Raw genomic sequence first — 20,000 nt, 5'->3', positions numbered from 1 at the left:
AGATCGTCATATATAATGAAGATCTACGTTGTATACAAACGTGTATATTGATTATTAAATAACTGTCTAACCTCACTCCTTCTTATTGAATCTCCGTATGTATGTATATATATATATATATATATATATACATATGTATAAGTTTGTGTGTGTGTTAATGCAATTGAAACAATTGTTGGATTTTTAAAGTGTAATTTCAAATCAAGATATGATTTTCTTCGTACGTATTATTATTGGTCGTTGTTAAATACTGTGAGTTTCTTAAAATTCTATAAAAGGACTGTTGGATTTACGTGTCGTATAAGAGGATTAACCGGGGATCTGCATTACTTACATTTACTCTCATCTGATTGATGAAAATTTAGCCTTATTCCTTTATACTGAGTGCTTACTTGATATCTGCCAGGAATTTTTAATCTCCACCCCACGCATACACACACACACACACGCACACATATATATGTATATACATACGTATATATGTGCTGGCTTATCCATACACATATCTGTACATATATATATATATATATAAAAAAGTATATACGTACGCACGTATGTACAAGCATACATACATGTATGCTTGTACACACGAACACTCACGCACACATACATACACACACACGCACTTACATAATACATACATACATACACACACACACACTCTCACACATACACACATATATATGTATATACATACGTATATATGTGCTGGCTTACCCATACGCATATCTGTACATATATATATATAAAAGTATATACATACGCACGTATGTACAAGCATACATACATGTATGCTTGTACACACGAACACTCACGCACACACACATACTCTTACTCCTTTACTCATTTACTTGTTTCAGTCATTTGACTGCGGCCATGCTGGAGCACCGCCTTTAGTCGAGCAAATCGACCCTAGGACTTATTCTTTGGATGCCTAGTACTTATTCTATCGGTCTCTTTTGCCGAACCGCTAAGTTGCGGGGACCTAAACACACCACCATCGGTTGTCAAGCAATGTTGGGGGGACAAACACAGACAAACAAACATATACATATATATACACACATATACGACGGGCTTCTGTCAGTTTCCGTCTACCAAATTCACTCACAAGGCTCTGGTCGGCCCGAGGCTATAGTAGAAGACACTTGCCCAAGGTGCCAGGCAGTGGGACTGAACCCAGAACCATGTGGTTGGTAAGCAAGCTACTTACCACACAGCCACTTCTCCTCCTACATACATACATACATATATACATACATACATACATACATACGTACTTGAATCTATGTTAGAGTCCGGCTCTTTCTCTATTGACAAGAAATACAGAAATGAAACTGATTGATAACATACATGCATAAATACATACATATGTATGTATGTATATACACTTCTGTTGTATCGCTGCTCTTTATCTTCTGTCCTTCATGTAAAGAGCAGATCAATAATTCTGAAAGTGAAGCAGGCAGACATACTCCAGCCTTCAACCAAAACCTTTTCAAGTCTCGTCTGAAGAGGAAGGAGAAAAGGCAGTGAGAGAGAAATGTGAGGATGGTGATTGTGACAGGGTGGATAAAAATGTGAAGGCATGGAGGAAAGCAATTACCTTCTTGACTTTCTTAAGCTTATTGCGGTCATCGGAATGTGGCCATGCTGGGGCAGCGCGTTGAAGAGTTCCAGTTGTACAAATCGATCCCAGGACTTATGGTCTTTTTTAGTTTTAAAGTCTAGCACTTATTCTATCGTTCTCTTTCTGCCGAACCGCCTATGTACGGGGACGTAAATACACACACACGCACACACATACACACTCACACACATACAGACGGACGCACGCATGCACACACACACACACACAAGGACGAAAGCTCGGTTGTGTTGTAAGAAACTTGGTTCCCAGTTCAGTCCTATTACGCACCATCTTGGACATGTGTCTCCCACTATAACCCTTGACTGATCAAAATCTTGTGAGTGGAAAACAACTGGAAGAAGCCCGTCGTAAATTATATATATATATATATATATATACTATTCTGACTATATGTCTGTGCACACGTTTGAATGTGGTGTATGCCAGAAGGCTTGCAAATCCAATGGGGGTCTTAAAAGACATGTTAGGATCCACAATGAGCAGAACTTACTTGCAGGTATTGGTAGTGCAAATCAGAGGGGCAATCTGTGTGGGTGTTTTTTTCAAAACACTGTCTGGTTTAAAAAGCCACATCAGACGCCATGAAAGGGCTAAGGTGTAGGTACAGGAGGTGGTCAAACTCTGTGTAAGGAGTAGACAACCACCATATGTATATATATATGTATATGTATATATATATGCTATGAAGTCAATTGGAATGGCTCCAAAAGATATAGAAGCCCTCGCTTCAGATCGCGTTGGATGGCGAACAAGGGTGTGGAGTGGAGTGAAAGCAGTTGAAGAGGCCAGGATGACGCAAGCAGGGCTCAAGAGATATTTAAGGAAAAATGTAAAGACTGAGAAGGTGAATGACAAGGACCTTTTTGTGTGCACAGTCTGTGACAGACCATGTCTGTCCTTGGCTGGCCTCAAATCTCACCTGCGAACTCATGGAAAACAAACCTCATCTAGCTATTCTGATTATATGTCTGTGCACACGTTTGAATGTGGTGTGTGCCAGAGGGTTTGCAAATCCGATGGGGGTCTTAAAAGATATGTTAGGATCCCCAATGAGCAGAACTTATCTGCAGGTATTGGTAGTGCAAATCAGAGGTGCAATCTGTGTGGGTGTTTTTTCAGAACATTGTCTGGTTTGAAAAGCCACATCAGACGCCATGAAAGGGCTAAGGTGTAGGTGCAGGAGGTGGCCAAACTCTGTGTAAGGAGTAGACAACCACTAAAAAAAGGAAAAAATATATATATATACATATAAATTCAAAAAGTGATAAAACTCTTTTACAAGAATTTTATCAAGAAGCCAGTGTGTAAAAAAATTCATAAGGGAAATTTCTATTCCCAAGAATATAATTATTCGTTTATGTGGCGTTATTATTTTTCTGTAATAATGCCCTTTATATAAATATAAACGAATATATATACATATATACACACACACACATACACACACACATATATATCCCCCCCTCTCTCTCTCTCTGTATATATATATATATATATATATATATATATATATACATATATATATATATATATATATATATATATATATATATATATATACACACACACACACACACACACACACACACACACACGTTTATGTATTTTGCTTTGCAAAACTTGATCTGAAAATATCTGTTGAAATAGGTATTGTTATACTTAGAGATGGTCATCTTTTTTCAATTAAATACACGCAGTATTTATCTGATACATTATTTACATTTGACGGATATGTGTCCTCACCTTGTTTGTTGTTACCACAACGTTTCGGCTGACGTACTCTCCAGACTTCATCAGGTGTTCTGTCGGAATTTTGAACCCAACCTTTTGTTTGACTAATTGGGTACTCTGTTCTCATTCCTAACACATTATTATTGATGTTATTTTTCTGTTGATATCATTTCCCAAGTCCATGCTTTGGATTGAACTCAAAATCCGAGGGTTAATAACCCGCGCTCTTATCCACTACGCTATATGCTCGTAGGCAATTATAGAGTGAATTTTAGGGCTTATAAACCTAATATTTTATCTTTTCTTAATACTGGTTCCCATATTACATTCATATCTGCACTAGGTCTGCTTAGGATTTTACTGTGTCCTGACATATTTTCTGCTTCGTATTTTACAATGGTGTTCTCTGTCTATCATTTTAACTTCATCCCACCAGAGACCACCACTGGGAAATGCGAAAATTATTATTTTGGTTTGAATCAGGTTCGGTCTTATTTCCAGTAAGATTTATGCGGGTAATGGGCTTCTACCTGTAACCTTAGGTGTTCACAAGTTTTCAGCAGTTTTTCAAGTGCTTACAACCCTCCTGATAACCCTTGCTGTCCCCAAGAGACAAACTATCTGTCGGACCTCTATCGGGCTTTCTATTTCAACCTTCTTCAGCCATTTGTCTATATCTTTGCTTATTGTTCCCAACGCACCAATTATTATAGCGACGATCTTTACTGTTCGCATGCTCCAAATTCTTCCTATTTCAAATTTTAAGGGGGTGTATTTCTTTTGTTTTTCTTCCTCTTTCTTTACGATCCTGGAATCAAACGAGCATGACGGATCGTTAAGTAAACAACTTCACTTTTCTTTATCTATAATTATTACGCCTGATCTATTATTGAATAGGAAGGTCCCACAAAATCTTACATTTCTCCGACTCCAGTACTCTTTCGACTCGATGATTGTACCATAGGTGTCCAGTTTCAAACTCCCATTTCTGGCACAGTTTCCAGTGTATAACTTTTACAACCTGGTCGTTCCCCCCATTTCTTATATTCTTCTTGTGCCAACTTGGGGTATTCTGCCACAGTGTGTGCTACCGTCTCGTTCCGAGTTCCATAAGCTCTACATTTTTCTGACACATTCTCTCCATATATATTTTTCTAAAGTTGTTTGTTTCTATCGCTCGATCTTGGGCTACTACAATTAGGATCTCTATTTCTTTTTTAATTGCCCCTTTTTTTTCTAACCAAACTAAGGATTTTGTTCCACATACGTCTTCAACGGTTTTCCCAAACTGGCCATGCAGAGATTTCTCTTCGATTTGTCTGACGTGCTCTCTTTTTCATTCTTGTCCTTTCCTCCTATTATGCGCTTCATCACCTGTTCTGTATTTGTTTTTAGTAGTTTTACTGTGCTGCCCTGTAAATACTCTACTAGGCTTTTTCTTTCCATCTGTACACATTCTTCTACTGCTATTAGGCCTCTTCCACCCTGGTCTCTCCTCAAGTACAACCGGTTGATATCAGCTTTCGGATGGTGGGCTCCATACATCGTCAACAACTTCCTAGTTTTCCTGTCAAGTTTATATCGTTTTGGTCCGGTCAGTCACTTCAGCTCCATATCTGATTAAGGGTACTGCTCTTGAATTTATTGCTTCAGTAAGCTTTTTGGAATTCAACTTTGACTGCAATAATTTTCTTACGCTCCTTATGTACTCCCTACTGGTAATTTGTTTCATTTCTTTGTCTTTTATTTCGTCTGCTTCCAGTATTCCCAAGTACTTATTGTATTGTTGTTGGCACTCCATCGCTTACGACGTCGAGGGTTCCAGTTGATCCGATCAACGGAACAGCCTGCTCGTGAAATTAACGTGCAAGTGGCTGAGCACTCCACAGACACGTGTACCCTTAACGTAGTTCACGGGGGATATTCAGCGTGACACTGTGTGACAAGGCTGACCATTTGAATTACAGGCACAACAGAAACAGGAAGTAAGAGTGAGAGAAAGTTGTGGTGAAAGAGTACAGCAGAGTTCGCCACCATCCCCTGCCGGAGCCTCGTGGAACTTTAGGTGTTTTCGCTCAATAAACACTCACAACACCCGGTCTGGGAATCGAAACCGCGATCCTATGACCGCGAGTCCACTGCCCTAACCACTGGGCCATTGCGCCTCCACTCCAAGTACTTATACCACTGTACTTTCTCGACCGCTTTCATTACTTGCCCATTTGGCATTCTAATTTCCTGGCTTCTTTTTAAATCTTCCTGGTTTCATTTTCAATATAGCGCACTTTTCTCTCCCAAATTCTACACCTACATTACTTGAAAAAATGTGGTTAGTATGTACAAGACTTTCAAGCTGCTTCTCATTTTTCGCACAAACCTTTATATCATCCATGAAAAGGAAATTATTTATCTGACCGTCTTCTTTTCCCAAATCGTAAGCAATTTTAACTTTTCGTAGTAAGTGGAGTCATGACCAATACGAACAGTAATGGAGATAAGCTACCACCTTGGATTATTCCACGTCTGATGTTCACTTTTTCGAGTTTTTGTTTCCTCCGAGCAATTCCAATGTTTCATACTTTTATTAAGCTTTTTTTCTCCATTTCTTTTGTTATTCCAAACATGCTCATTGTTTTACTTATCTAACTGTGGTACCGTGTCATATGCTTTTTTGTAATCTAGCCATGCTACATTCACTCCCGTCAATCTGCGGCTACAATTTCGAATTATCATTTTATCAGCTAATAAGTGATTCTTTGTTGCCCTACTTTGTTTCCTGCATCCTTTCTTTTCTTCTGGAAGTAGATTGTTACTTTCCAGATGGTTGTATAACTCATCCGCCTAGACACCGGTCATAAGCTTCCAATATAATGTTAAATAGGTTATTATTATTATTATTCAGTAGTTTTATTTTTATAACGTGCTTTCACTGCACTACCGAGCGCAGCTCTGTGTGCCTTGGGTATGTGCTGTGGTTTGTTGTGATGCTCTTATGGTTACTGTATTGAAAGTGTTTTGCGTAGGACGTATGCAGTGCTCAGTAGTGCAATTCTCTGTATGTTATATATATTTGTAAGTCCTGGTGTTTTTGTTATGTATTTGTCTGAATATTTTTTATTATACCTAAGGCACCTACTATGATAGGAATTGTTTCTGTTTTTAGATTCCACATTCGAGTTACCTCTATTTCCAGGTCATTGTATTTTGAAAGTTTCTCCATTTCTTTTAGGGAAACGTTGTCATCTGCTAGTGTTGATACATCAATTAGAAAGCATTTTTTCCTTCATGATCTTTGACAACTATATCTGGTCTATTTTCCTTAATTTCTCTATCTGTGTGTATTGGCATATCCCAGAGTATGGTTGCTTTCTCGTTTTCTGTGACCTTTTCTGGCGTTTGTTTATACCATCTTTTTTCTGTTGTTATTCCATAGTGTTGCCATAGCTCCCAGTGTATATAGGTCCCAGCTCTGTCGTGTCTGTGAATATATTCCTTGTTGTTGTTGTTATTATCGAAATTGATGAACTACCAACTGTTGCAGAAAATTATTCAAAGGATATTAAATTTGTTCTGACAACATTCGTTTTTTTGCCTACGCAAGAATGAACACACACACACACACACACACACACACACACACACACACACTTGTAACCGTCCTGGATGGCTAAAGTACTCCAGATTCAAGGTACCTTGGGTGTTGTAGCTAAATTAGTCGAAAATACCAGTTGATTGTAGGGTAATTACATCTTTTGAAGTTTTCTCCCATTCCTCCTCGATCAGATCCAGTTGGAGCTCTTCTCAGTTGCTTCGACCATTGCCTTAAAAGCTCTGGTTCGTTTTTCCTCAAATTTTTAGAGCCGCTTCATGCGATCACATGCAAATTTTTCCACAGACCCACTCGCAACCTCTTCTATGGCGAGGACCTTGGTTCGCAAGCCAAATCCTGCCAGTTTGATAGCTAAACTGTCATATTTCTCCCGACTTGTAAATGTAGTCTTCCTCCATTCTGCTTTCATACAGCACAGTGAATTCAACCAGAATTACTTGTTTTCATTAAAGTGAGGCGAGTACAATGACCGGCTCAGCGGCTTCGCTAATAGGAGAGCAAGGAGAGCGACCGCTACCCGCGTGCACATTTTTCAAAATTGGCGCCTTTTCAACAAGTTTTTAATACCTTAGTTCACTCATGCAATAAAAGTTGAATCTCATTTCTTCTATTAATCGAATGGCCATAGGAGAACTTTCCGTGGTCATTACTTTATCTGAGTGGAGGCGCCATGGTCCAGTGGTTAGGGCAGTGGATTCGCGGTCGTAGGATCGCAGTTTCGATTCCCAGACCGGGCGTTGTGGGTGTTTATTGAGTGAAAACACCTAAAGCTCCACGAGGCTCCGGCAGGGGATGGTGGCGAACCCTGCTGTACTCTTTCACTACAACATTCTCTCACTCTTACTTCCTGTTTCTGTTGTGCCTGTAATTCAAAGGGTCAGCCTTGTCACACTGTGTCACGCTGAGTATCCCCCGAGAACTACGTTAAGGCTACACGTGTCTGTGGAGTATTCAGCCACTTGCATGTTAATTTCACGAGCAGGCTGTTCCGCTGATCGGATCAACTGGAACCCTCGACGTCGTAAGCGACGGAGTGCCAACAACAGCATCGGGGTGATAGGTCAAACGTTAAAGTTTCAGTAAAGTTGGGGTGGAAGGCCAATCTAAGTAAGGCTACAATGACAATAGTATAGTGGTTAGTACAGATATTCAAAATTATATTTCAAGCTTGATAGAAATTAAATGATATGAGATGAAACTTAAAATTGAAATTAAAAATTAAAACGTAAACTTAAAATATTAGTACTAGTATTAGTAGAATACAAATTACATTATAACTAATGAAATATTAAATGTAATATAAGAGAAATAAGTTAAGAATTGTTTGGTATGAGTACACGGTGCCTTTTTTTATGTGCTCGCTCCTCCTACCTTTAGAACCTGGCCACTCCTCTGGAGGGGGGGGGGGGGTGAGTAGTGTAGCTAATACGGGAGAAATAGGAGCGATCGTTCGCCCGAGTATATATTTCAAAATTGGTTCTTTTGCAACAATATTTTTAATATTTTAATTACTTATATGTGTCTCGCGATAGCTCAGTTGGTAGAGCGGAGGTTTGTAGTGTGTTAAATCATGTCTGTTATCCTTAGGTCGGTGGTTCGAATCCGTCTCGCGAGATTCTAGTTTTTTTTATAGGCGCAAGAGTGGCTATGTGGTAAGTAGCTTGCTTACCAGCCACATGGTTCCGGGTTCAGTCCCACTGCGCGGCACCTTGGGCAAGTGTCTTCCACTATAGCCTCGGGCCGACCAAAGCCTTGTGAGTGGATTTGGTAGACAGAAACTGAAAGATGCCCGTCGTATATATGTATATATATATGTTTGCGTGTCTATGTTTGTCCCCCCAACATCGCTTGACAACCGATGCTGGTATGTTTACGTCCCCGTAACTTAGCGGTTCGGCAAAAAGTGACCGATAGAATAAGTACTAGGCTTACAAAGAATAAGTCCTGGGGTCGATTTGCTCGACTAAAAGGCGGTGCTCCAGCATGGCCACAGTCAAATGACTGAAACAAGTAAAAGAGTATATCAGTAGCTGTTACATACATAATGACGTTATTACTGAATCATGAAATTAATGAATGCAGAATACAGTTACGTATATTATAACTAATGAAATAATTAATTCGTGTAATAGAAAAACGAGTTAAATGTGTTTGGCATTTGCCGCAGCGCCTTTATTTATATGCTCGCTCCTCCTAACTTTAAAACCCATCCAGTTCGCTACTGGTCTGGTCCCATATCACTCTTGCCGATGATGAATCGGTGATTCTAGCAATCAAGATCTGCAGTGTTATATATTAGGCATTCGGTCTTTAAAAACTGCAGGCGATAAAAGTATTATATAAAGGCCATTCTATTTTTGATTTGTATACAGAAACAGGATATCTTAAGCTTTGCACGTAATTACTAAGTTTAAAGATGGATGTGAGCATTTTAAATAATACATTCTCCCTATGTACTTTTCCACTGAAAGTATGTGCTATCTATCTATCTATCTATCTATCTATCTATCTATCTATCTATCTATCTATCTATCTAACTGTCTGTCTGTCTATCTCTTTCCTTCATTCTCTCTAGCCCTATCTATCTATCTATCATCTATCTATCTATCTATCTCTATGGACGGACGGTAGACGTGTCTGCTCTGTAAGTTTTGCCTTTTTCATGTTTTAAAAAGTTTGTTTGTAAAATTTATTTTATATACAAAGTTGTATAACAACTTGTAGACTCTCTGGTGCAAGTTTTTTGCGACGGAAATCTGCCCTGTGTGGCACATTTCCAGGATATAAAAACCAATCTCGGCTTTCTAGCCATTTTTTTTTGAGACGATGGCGTCTTGTAGCCATGAAAATTTTTGTGAAACGAACGCTGCAGTCTGCAGTGTTTCGTTCGAAAAAGAATTTCCTAGTCTTCCTTCCTCACAGTTAAAGGAGAGAATGGAGAAAAAGAAAGACTCTGCTGCTACAGCAGCCTTGCCTGCCAACGTAACCAGTGACAACAACAACAACAACAACAACAGCAGCAGCAGCAGCAGCAGCAACAACAAGGACACAAATGTCCTTGCTAACAAAACCACTGTCCTCACCACTGATACCACCACTACCGCCACCACCACCACAACGAACTTTGCTGAGGCTTTGAAGCCTAGGAAAAGAATTTTGAATATATCGAAAGAGAAATTACTTGCATGCAAAAGCATGCTAAGTAAAAAGGACGTTACAGTCCATCTTCAAACGCCCGCGGACTTTAAGATAAACATCGAAAAAAAAACTATCATCTACAGAACCATTAATTTAAAGACAAAGACAGTGGAAAAATTCACCCAAGAAAATGTTGAGAGATGCTTAAAGCCGATTTGGTCTTACAAGACTTACATAACGAGAGGTTTGAAATTCGGAACGATAGAAGTAAGACTAGACAGCGAGCAGCGAGCGAAGGACCTCTCCACTAAGTCATTACAGCATGAGAACCTGCTCATGATCCCTACGTACCTTGGTCGTAGGGTTACGAAAATAAAAATTTCGAATGTGCCTCCTGAAATTGAGGAAGAATGGCTAGTATCTGCCATATGTCTAGGCATAGAGAAGGAGATAAACATACTAGAAGCATCTGCCGTTTGCAATCAAAACTGGATTGGCCAGGAATTTCAACTCCTGGTACAAATTGATCCAGCAAACTGGGAAAAAATTCCACATAGAATCCAATTAACTGAGGATTCAATTTTTCATGTTTTCGTCGAAGGCAGAAGGCCAGTTTGCTACGTTTGTAGTAGCAAAACTCACCTTCAAAAAACATGCCCAGTAGCCCAGAAGAAAAGGCAACAACAACGGCAACAATACAAAGAAAAACAACAACAACAACAACAACAACAACAACCACAAGAAAAGCACAAGAAAAAAACAGCATTACTGCCTACACCGCCATATGCACAACTGGTCAAGCAGTTGTACAACGAAATGGAAAAACGCCAGCAGCCAGCAACACAGCCGAACCAAACAAAAACACCACCAGTACCACCAAGAACAGAATCAGCACCATCACCACCACCAACACCAACAACAACAACCCCACAAGAAGGGAACACGAAAAAGACTCCCACCCCACCCCCAAAAACCAAAACACCACATCCCAACTGTCACGAAACAGCACCAACACCACCAACAACAAAATCAACCCACACAAAAATAGACCCCAACACCCTTCCCCTCCCACCCTCCGATTCCTCCGACATGTCAGATGAAGATGACACAGAGGCTTGGCAAGTGGCCACGGGGGGAAGAAGAAAAAGGGGGGAAAAAAGAACGGAAAAACAAACAAACAAAGCGGGGAGGTTTACCAGCCCCGAAACCAACACATCCACAGAAAACAAAAACACCAACACAAACGCACCAACACAGAACCCCACAACAAGTTTGACAGCGATAAACACAAACAATCTAGACCTAATGAAATTCATTAGGTCGAACACTAACATAACAGATAATGACACGAAAACAAGCAATCACCCACGCACAACACCACCACAACACATCAAAATCATACATGTAACACGGAGCACATACAATACACTGAAATCTCTCTACCCGGATACAGTAGGGAGATTCCAAAAATATTCATCAAAAAAACTATACAAAAACCTTCTGAGAGAAGGTTGTGAGGCCAAGAGCCAAGAACTTTCGGACAGTAAGTAACTCTCTCTCTCTCTCCTTTCGTGTGTAAAACACAAATTTTGATAGAATCATGGTGAAGATTGGTTGTGTAAATGTGCGTGGCTTGGGGTCGCCTTGGAAACAAGGGTACCTCTTAAATGACATCAAGTCACACAATTTAGATATCATAGCCATTAGTGAGACCAGACTCCATGAACCGCGGGCCCTAAAGTCCATGTTTGGCGGACAGTTTAACATTTATTTTTCTCCCTGTCTGCAGAGGATGGGCGGTAGTGGCACGGCGGTTCTTTTTCGCAAGAGTCTGGATCTCCAAGTAAAGACGATATTTACGGACCCGGAGGGTAGACTGGTTGTCCTAGATGTGGACGGCAGCGATGGAGGCGCTTTTCGGTTGCTGGCAGTTTATGTGCCTCCTTTAACAGGTCGGTCAGACTTCTTTCGACGTCTAGAAGTATTCCTGGGAACGTCTCGTCCCTTACTTTTAGTGGGGGATTGGAATGCTACCTTGGACACGCATCTAGACTACGTGGGGAGTGACAAAACTAGAAGGGGATGCAAAGGCCTCATAGACCTGCTCAGACGCTTCCAGTTGTTTTGACAGGTACCGACTCGACCACCCAAATGTGCCAACGTGGACTTGGAGCAACCGCATGGGGTCGTCGAGGTCGTATCTAGATAGGATAGTGTGCAGGACAAGAGATAGGGATAGTTTAGGATGTCCACAGTTCCACATAGTCAGCTACACGGATCACAAACTTGTGACGTGTACGCTAGACTTAGATAAGGCGCATAGGCAGGGTCCCGGTTACTGGAAACTAAACGCGTCTTTCCCGTCGAGACAGGTTTTCAGAGACCGGATTAGCACGTTAGTAAAGAGAGCTTTGACGGGAGCCATCGTCAACAACAAATGGTGGTTTGCCCTCAAGAGAGCAGTAAGGGCGGAAGCAATAAGGTATAGCAGGGCACTAGCTGTAGAGAGGAACAGAGTAGAGGGGGAGCTAGTGATAAAGTTAGAAGAGGCATTGCGAAGTGGCATCGCATCCGACGTTTTAGCGGCGAGGTTGGCCCTCGACCAACACTTCAATGCTAAACACGAAGGGTGTGCTGTCAGGGCAAGAATGCGTGCTCTGAGGAATGAAGGTGTTGGAGCCGCACGAGAGGCCCGGGTGGCGGAGGCGCAGCGGGGTAACAGAGCCACCATCCGGTCTCTGGTAGACGAACAGGGGCGCGAATTGCTCGAGCCGAGCAAGATGTGCGAGGCGTTTCAGCGGCATTTTGCCCGACTGTTCGGGAGGAGTGGCGAGCGAGAAGGCAGGGTGGACTTTAGTGCCTACCTGCACAGCTTGCCACGACTCTCGGCAAGAGAGGCGGAGTGCTGCGAAGGGGTCATCACGGCGGAGGAGGTGAGGGACGCGATGGCGGGTTGCTCGACGGACAAATCTCCGGGTTTGGATGGTCTGCCCTACGAGCTTTACAACTGTATGCCAGACTTGTTTGGAGAAGTCTTGGCGGCCGTGTACTGCAACTGGCAGCAGAACGGGAGCATTCCCGGTTTTGTGAGCCGAGGAGCGGTAACGCTGCTGAAGAAAGATCCAAACAAGGGGGACGCCATAGATAACTTTAGGCCCATCACTCTGCTCAATGCAGACATGAAAATTTTGGCCAAGGTGTTAGCCAAGCGGTTGGCGCTTGTCATCGAGAAACTGGTCGGCACGGAGCAGACGTGCGCCGTGCCGGGCCGGAGCATCCATGACAACCTCCATCTGATGCGCTACATCATAGAGAGGGTAGTTAAGAAACCTGGCATGGGTGGGGCCCTGATCAATTTGGATCAATCCAAAGCTTTCGTTAGGGTAGACCATCGATACTTGGAGGTCGTCCTCGAAGCGGCCGGCTTCGGTCCCGTTTTCCGCGGCTGGATGGCTGCCTTGTACACAGGCATCCGTTCGGTTGTTCGCGTCAATGGACGTCTATCGGGACCCTTCGACATTGCACGTTCGGTTCGTCAGGGATGCCCCCTGTCGCCGCTCCTGTACGTATTGACTCTCGAGCCACTACTGCGGAAGCTGGCGACGCTGAGGGGCATCCCGCGAGAACTGGGGTGCGGGACGAGCGTGTCGGCATACGCGGACGACGTCACCGTCATAGCGTCTAGCCACGAGCACATCGAGCTTGTCGGCGAGACGCTGAAAGACTACGAAGCGGTGACGGGAGCGAAAATCAACCGGGATAAGTCGGTGGGTTTGCTGCTCGGCACCTGGAGAAGCAAGCCCATGCCGTCCGGCAGCGCCTCAGTAGTGGGACGCTGGACGGACGGTCCGGTCAAGTTGCTCGGAGTCAGGTTCGGTCCGGACCTGCAAACGGAGAAGAACTGGGACGAGATAACGAGTAGGGTGGCCACTCTCTGCCGGCAATGGTCCGAGAGGAAGCTGTCCCTAAAAGGTCGGGCGGAGGTGGCGAACGCGTACATCGCGTCCGTCATCGAATACCGCCTGACCGTCGTGCCTTGTCCCGATCGCGCCATCACCGAAATGGAGCGTATCCTCTTCCGCTTTTTGTGGAAAGGAAGCGTTCCGATGGTTAGGCGATCCGTTTGTTGCCAACACCCGCTGAAAGGAGGGCTGGGCATGCCGTGGTTGATGATGCGCAGACATGCGCTGAGACTGCGACATCTCCGGCTCTACGTAGACGACGGTGAACAGGTGTGGTCGCCGTTTGTGCGACGCGCTTTCCCGCAGCTCGTCTCCATGACCGAGCTGCAGTCGTGGATCAAAAAGAAGCCGAGGAATGGCGAATGGCACCGTGAGTGTCGCGTTGCTCTGCAACAACTTTGCCGTTCCGGGTCGACCTTGAGCGGCTGCATCACAACGAAGTCATTCTATAGGGGATTAGTGGAGGGCAGGTACGACGACGATCTCGGGGCGAACCTGGACGTCGACGAGGAATACCTGACCCGCCTGTTCAGGACGACTTTCGGGCCGGGACCTATGGACAACTTCCAGAGATCCCTGGCCTGGCAGTGTTACCGAGAGGCGCTACCCGTTCGGGATAAGCTCTATAGACACGGCTCGCGAAATGCGGGGCCGACCTGCCCGAGATGCGGTCAGAGCGATGAAACCGTTCTGCACGCACTCGTGCAGTGTCCAACCATTTCGGAGCTGTGGGCTTATGTCGAACGACTGCTGTCGCGTGTGGGACGAGTCGGTTTATCAACCGAGTCTATCGTCAATATCGTCACGCCTCCTTCCTTTAAACGGGAAGGAAGAGCTGTATTTATCGTACTTGTGGCTATGGCCAAAGAATGCATCTGGTGGACGCGTCTGAAAGGATTAGAGACAAATACTTTCCTCTCTGGTCAATCTCTCATCAACTTTTTCAAGTATCACTTGAAAAGGAAGGTGAGAGTAGAGAGGCAAGTGTTGTCTAGCAAATGTTTCGAAAAAAGATGGATACATGTAGCAAGAATGGCACGTATAAATGACGAAGCCACCTTGACCATGATTCTATAAAACGTTTTAAAATTTTGTAAACAGAGAGTTACTTACGTTTCTTGCTTAAATAAAAGAAATTTTATTTAACAAACTGTGACGCTAAAGACCGAGGTTACCGTGGTCTTTTCGTAGGTTTTTCTTTCCACGGATAACCTCCCCATTTATTGGGAATTTTTTGTATTATTTCGTATTTTTTGTAAATACCCCAAACGTTTTGCGATGTTTTTTTTTCATCGTTGTCCCCACTTTTGTTTTTTTTTCTCTGCTTTTTTTTCGACCCCCTCGAAAAGAAAAACTCTACATTTGTATTTTGTCCCCTCTGTGTTGAGCCCTGTGTGGCTAATAAAGAAACCTATCTATCTATCTATCTATCTATCTATCTATCTGTCTGTCTGTCTGTCTGTCTGTCTGTCTGCCTGCCTGCCTGCCTGTCTGTCTGTCTGTCTGTCTGTCTCTCTCTCTCTCTCTCTCTCTCTCTCTCTCTCTCTCTCTATCTATCTATCTACTTTATTGTGTATGAAAGCTGCTATATCTTAATATCTTAACGGTTTTTCATGGAGGAACGGTATTTCGCCTCCATTTGGTTTGACAAATTCTCAAGATATTAAGATATTTTCATTACATGAAATCTATGGTAGTCTTAATGCACAAACAAAGTATCTTTAACAATCAATGCGTTGTTGAGCACTCATTGTTATATACCTAAAACAACTCAGAAGTATTCCCGCTTCTTTGATGAAGATATATACAGATAAACTTCATTCCCTTTGCTTTGTCGGATACGTAGAATGTTCGTTTTTGGTGAGGTGAGAATTCTGTTTATTTATATATATATTTTTGAACTATACTATGCTGATGAACGAAAACTAGATTCATTCTAGTAATCGCGAAAACGGTCGATACATAGTAGAGTTATTTAAAAGAAAGTTGGTTTTCTTCTGCTGGTTGCTTTCCTCGCATTCGGTACTAAAGTGTGTTTATTTGGGAAGTCCAGTGTGTGGTATTATTCTGTAGTAATGCCCTTATATATATATATATATATATATATATATATATATATATATATAAAAGAATTTAAGGATTGGAGAAAACGCATTTTATAATTGCATACTTTATTCCTACATATGTTTCAAAGGATTACAACCTGTGTGATCCATAGGGATCTTTGATATTAAAATTGTAACCTTCTCATCAGGGAAAGCATGGGAATCATCTTAAACGTAAGACATTATGACCGATTATGAAAACAATAGATGGATAAGGTTATGGCTTGATTCATTTGAAAAACACCGTTAGAGAATTGGACGCTACCGGATATATATATATCCAAAGTTTTAAATTTAAATTTAAGAGAGAGATTTGACGCTAATATCCATTATTATTGTAATTTATTCCTATGTCAACATTTCTGTATAAAGCTATATTTGACCGTCAAATATAAGTCAAATTGATATTAATCAATTAAAACCAATGGTCTAGCATATTAAAAAAATCCGAAGATTAAAATTATATTACATACAGAAATAAGAGGAATGAACAGCAAAAGTGGAGTCCACTTTTGCTGGTCATTCCTCTTATTTCTGTATGTATATATATATATATATATATATATATATATATATATATATAGGATCTTGTTCAAAACGGGGGCACCAGTTTTCATTAATGTTTTATGTAGTGTTTTTGGTACCGAAAGACTTTCAAACTTCGTATACTTATTTATTTTGTGTTATAGAACAGAAAAAAAAATTTTGTATTCGGATTTATTTCATGTAAAAAATTGTTTTATTTCGATAATTTCAACCAATCACTGACAAGTATTCAGCTGTTTACAGTTACTCCTAAGCGGTGTAAAGCGTATTTAATCTCCATTACTTCTGACATTTTGCAGAGGCAACACAGGATCTTTTTTAAAACGGGGGCCACATTTTTCATTAACGAAACACTTTGAAACTTGGAACACTGGTAGAATGTGTCATATAAAACATCTTTTTCTCTTAGTCTTCTTAAAAAAAAAAGAAATCCCTAAGTTATTCCATGTTAAAGTTGTCGTATTTCTGTAATTTCAACCAATCACTGACGTCCATTCAGCCGATATACATTAAATGCCGACTACATAAACAAACGATTCTGAAACAATTCTATCGGTGATAGGGTTAGGGTTAGGGTAAAACAGCAAATTTAAAAAGAAAAAAGCAAAACGAAGCTATGGAAATTAAATACGCTTTACATCGCTTAATCAGCCAAAGGAGTAAATGTAAACAACTGAATACTTGTCAGTGATTGGTTGAAATTATCGAAATAAGACAATTTTTTACATGAAATAAATTCGAATACAAAAATATTTTTCTGTTCTATAACACAAAATAGATAAGTATACGAAGTTTGAAAGTCTTTCGGTACCAAAAACACTACGTAAAACATTAATGAAAAATGTGGCCCCCGTTTTAAAAAAGATCCGCAACACACGTGTATTCGTTTTACCTAACCCTAACCGACTTGCTCCTTCCCTCAAAAACCATGCCTTGTGCCTATAATAGAAAGGTTTATTAGCTACTGCCAATATGCTTCAGCCATTTTTTGACACGGAGTCGCAAGCTACCGGACAACTTCAACGAATCACGCTACATCGCTTTCTGTGTCGACACGACGTTGCTCGTCTGGCTCAGCTTTTTACCAACGTACTTCCTAACGTCGCGCGCCTACTACAAAGTTTTAATCATGTCGTCGGCGCTTATCATCAACGCTACAGTCACCCTGATATGTCTGTTCGTCACCAAAGTGTACGCTCTGTACAAGTACCGCAGCGAATACCAAAGGAACCTACTACAAGAGCAGGAGCTTTTTCGGGTCATTCGGTCGATCGCGTCTGAAAGCCTCGATCTCAGGTCGGCCGCTGGCAGTGCCCATGGCAACAGTAGTGGGGCGCTCGGAGTTAGTAACCGCAGTATCATCGGCGTGGGCGTCGGCAGTGGCGGCGGGAGCAGTAGTATGAGCAACAGGGTTTGTCACAAGAAGAGGCTCGGCGCGGTGGGTACCCTTGCGCAGTCGCAGTCGTGCAACAACCTGCTCCAGCATCACTTGGACGTTTTGCCCCTCAACAACGCCTCGCTCTGCAAGAGCGACTCCAACATCAAAACGTGAACCGAACTAGATTCACCGACACCCCCGCACCACCGCCGTCTCTGCCACCACCACCACCACCACCACAACCACCACCACCACTGCTGCCGCCATCATCACCACCAATTCCAGCAACACAACTATCACTACCACCGCTACCACCAACACCACCACCACCACCAACAACAACAACAACAACAACACCATCACCATCATCACCACCACCAACAACAACAGCAACAACAACAACACCATCACCATCATCACCACCACCACCACCACCAACAACAGCAACAACAACAACACCATCACCATCATCACCACCACCAACAACAACAACAACAACAACAACAACACCATCACCATCATCACCACCACCAACAACAACAGCAACAACAACAACACCATCACCATCATCACCACCACCAACAACAACAGCAACAACAACAACACCATCACCATCATCACCACCACCACCAACAACAACAACAGCAACAACAACAACACCATCACCATCATCACCACCACCAACAACAACAACAACAACAACAACACCATCACCATCATCACCACCACCAACAACAACAGCAACAACAACAACACCATCACCATCATCACCACCACCACCAACAACAACAACAACAACAACACCATCACCATCATCACCACCACCACCACCAACAACAACAACAACAACACCATCACCATCATCACCACCACCAACAACAACAACAACAACAACAACACCATCACCATCATCACCACCACCAACAACAACAGCAACAACAACAACACCATCACCATCATCACCACCACCAACAACAACAACAACAACAACAACACCATCACCATCATCACCACCACCACCAACAACAACAACAACAACACCATCACCATCATCACCACCACCAACAACAACAACAACAACAACAACACCATCACCATCATCACCACCACCACCAACAACAACAACAACAACACCATCACCATCATCACCACCACCAACAACAACAGCAACAACAACAACACCATCACCATCATCACCACCACCACCACCAACAACAACAACAACACCATCACCATCATCACCACCACCAACAACAACAACAACAACAACAACACCATCACCATCATCACCACCACCAACAACAACAGCAACAACAACAACACCATCACCATCATCACCACCACCAACAACAACAGCAACAACAACAACACCATCACCATCATCACCACCACCACCAACAACAACAACAACAACAACACCATCACCATCATCACCACCACCAACAACAACAGCAACAACAACAACACCATCACCATCATCACCACCACCAACAACAACAGCAACAACAACAACACCATCACCATCATCACCACCACCAACAACAACAGCAACAACAACAACACCATCACCATCATCACCACCACCAACAACAACAACAACAACAACAACAACACCATCACCATCATCACCACCACCACCAACAACAACAACAACAACACCATCACCATCATCACCACCACCAACAACAACAACAACAACAACAACACCATCACCATCATCACCACCACCAACAACAACAGCAACAACAACACCATCACCATCATCACCACCACCAACAACAACAGCAACAACAACAACACCATCACCATCATCACCACCACCAACAACAACAACAACAACAACACCATCACCATCATCACCACCACCAACAACAACAAC

The 20,000-nt window shown here is 42.4% G+C and overlaps 1 protein-coding gene and 1 non-coding gene across 5 annotated transcripts in view; both read left to right on the top strand.

The window, feature by feature from the left end:
- LOC106867063 (metabotropic glutamate receptor 8) overlaps positions 1-20,000 on the top strand; it is a 132,143-nt gene that overhangs the window by 36,048 nt on the left and 76,095 nt on the right. The window lies entirely within an intron of this gene.
- Trnay-gua (transfer RNA tyrosine (anticodon GUA)) lies at positions 8,515-8,607 on the top strand. The gene is made up of 2 exons: positions 8,515-8,551; positions 8,572-8,607. It is a non-coding gene; the product is annotated as a tRNA-Tyr (tRNA).

This window comes from Octopus bimaculoides, chromosome 30, assembly GCF_046866305.1.
Source record: "Octopus bimaculoides isolate indiv1 chromosome 30, ASM4686630v1, whole genome shotgun sequence".
NCBI lineage: Eukaryota > Metazoa > Mollusca > Cephalopoda > Octopoda > Octopodidae > Octopus > Octopus bimaculoides.
The sequence above is the reverse complement of the archived record's forward strand: the minus strand, read 5'-3'. Positions and strand labels throughout refer to the sequence as shown.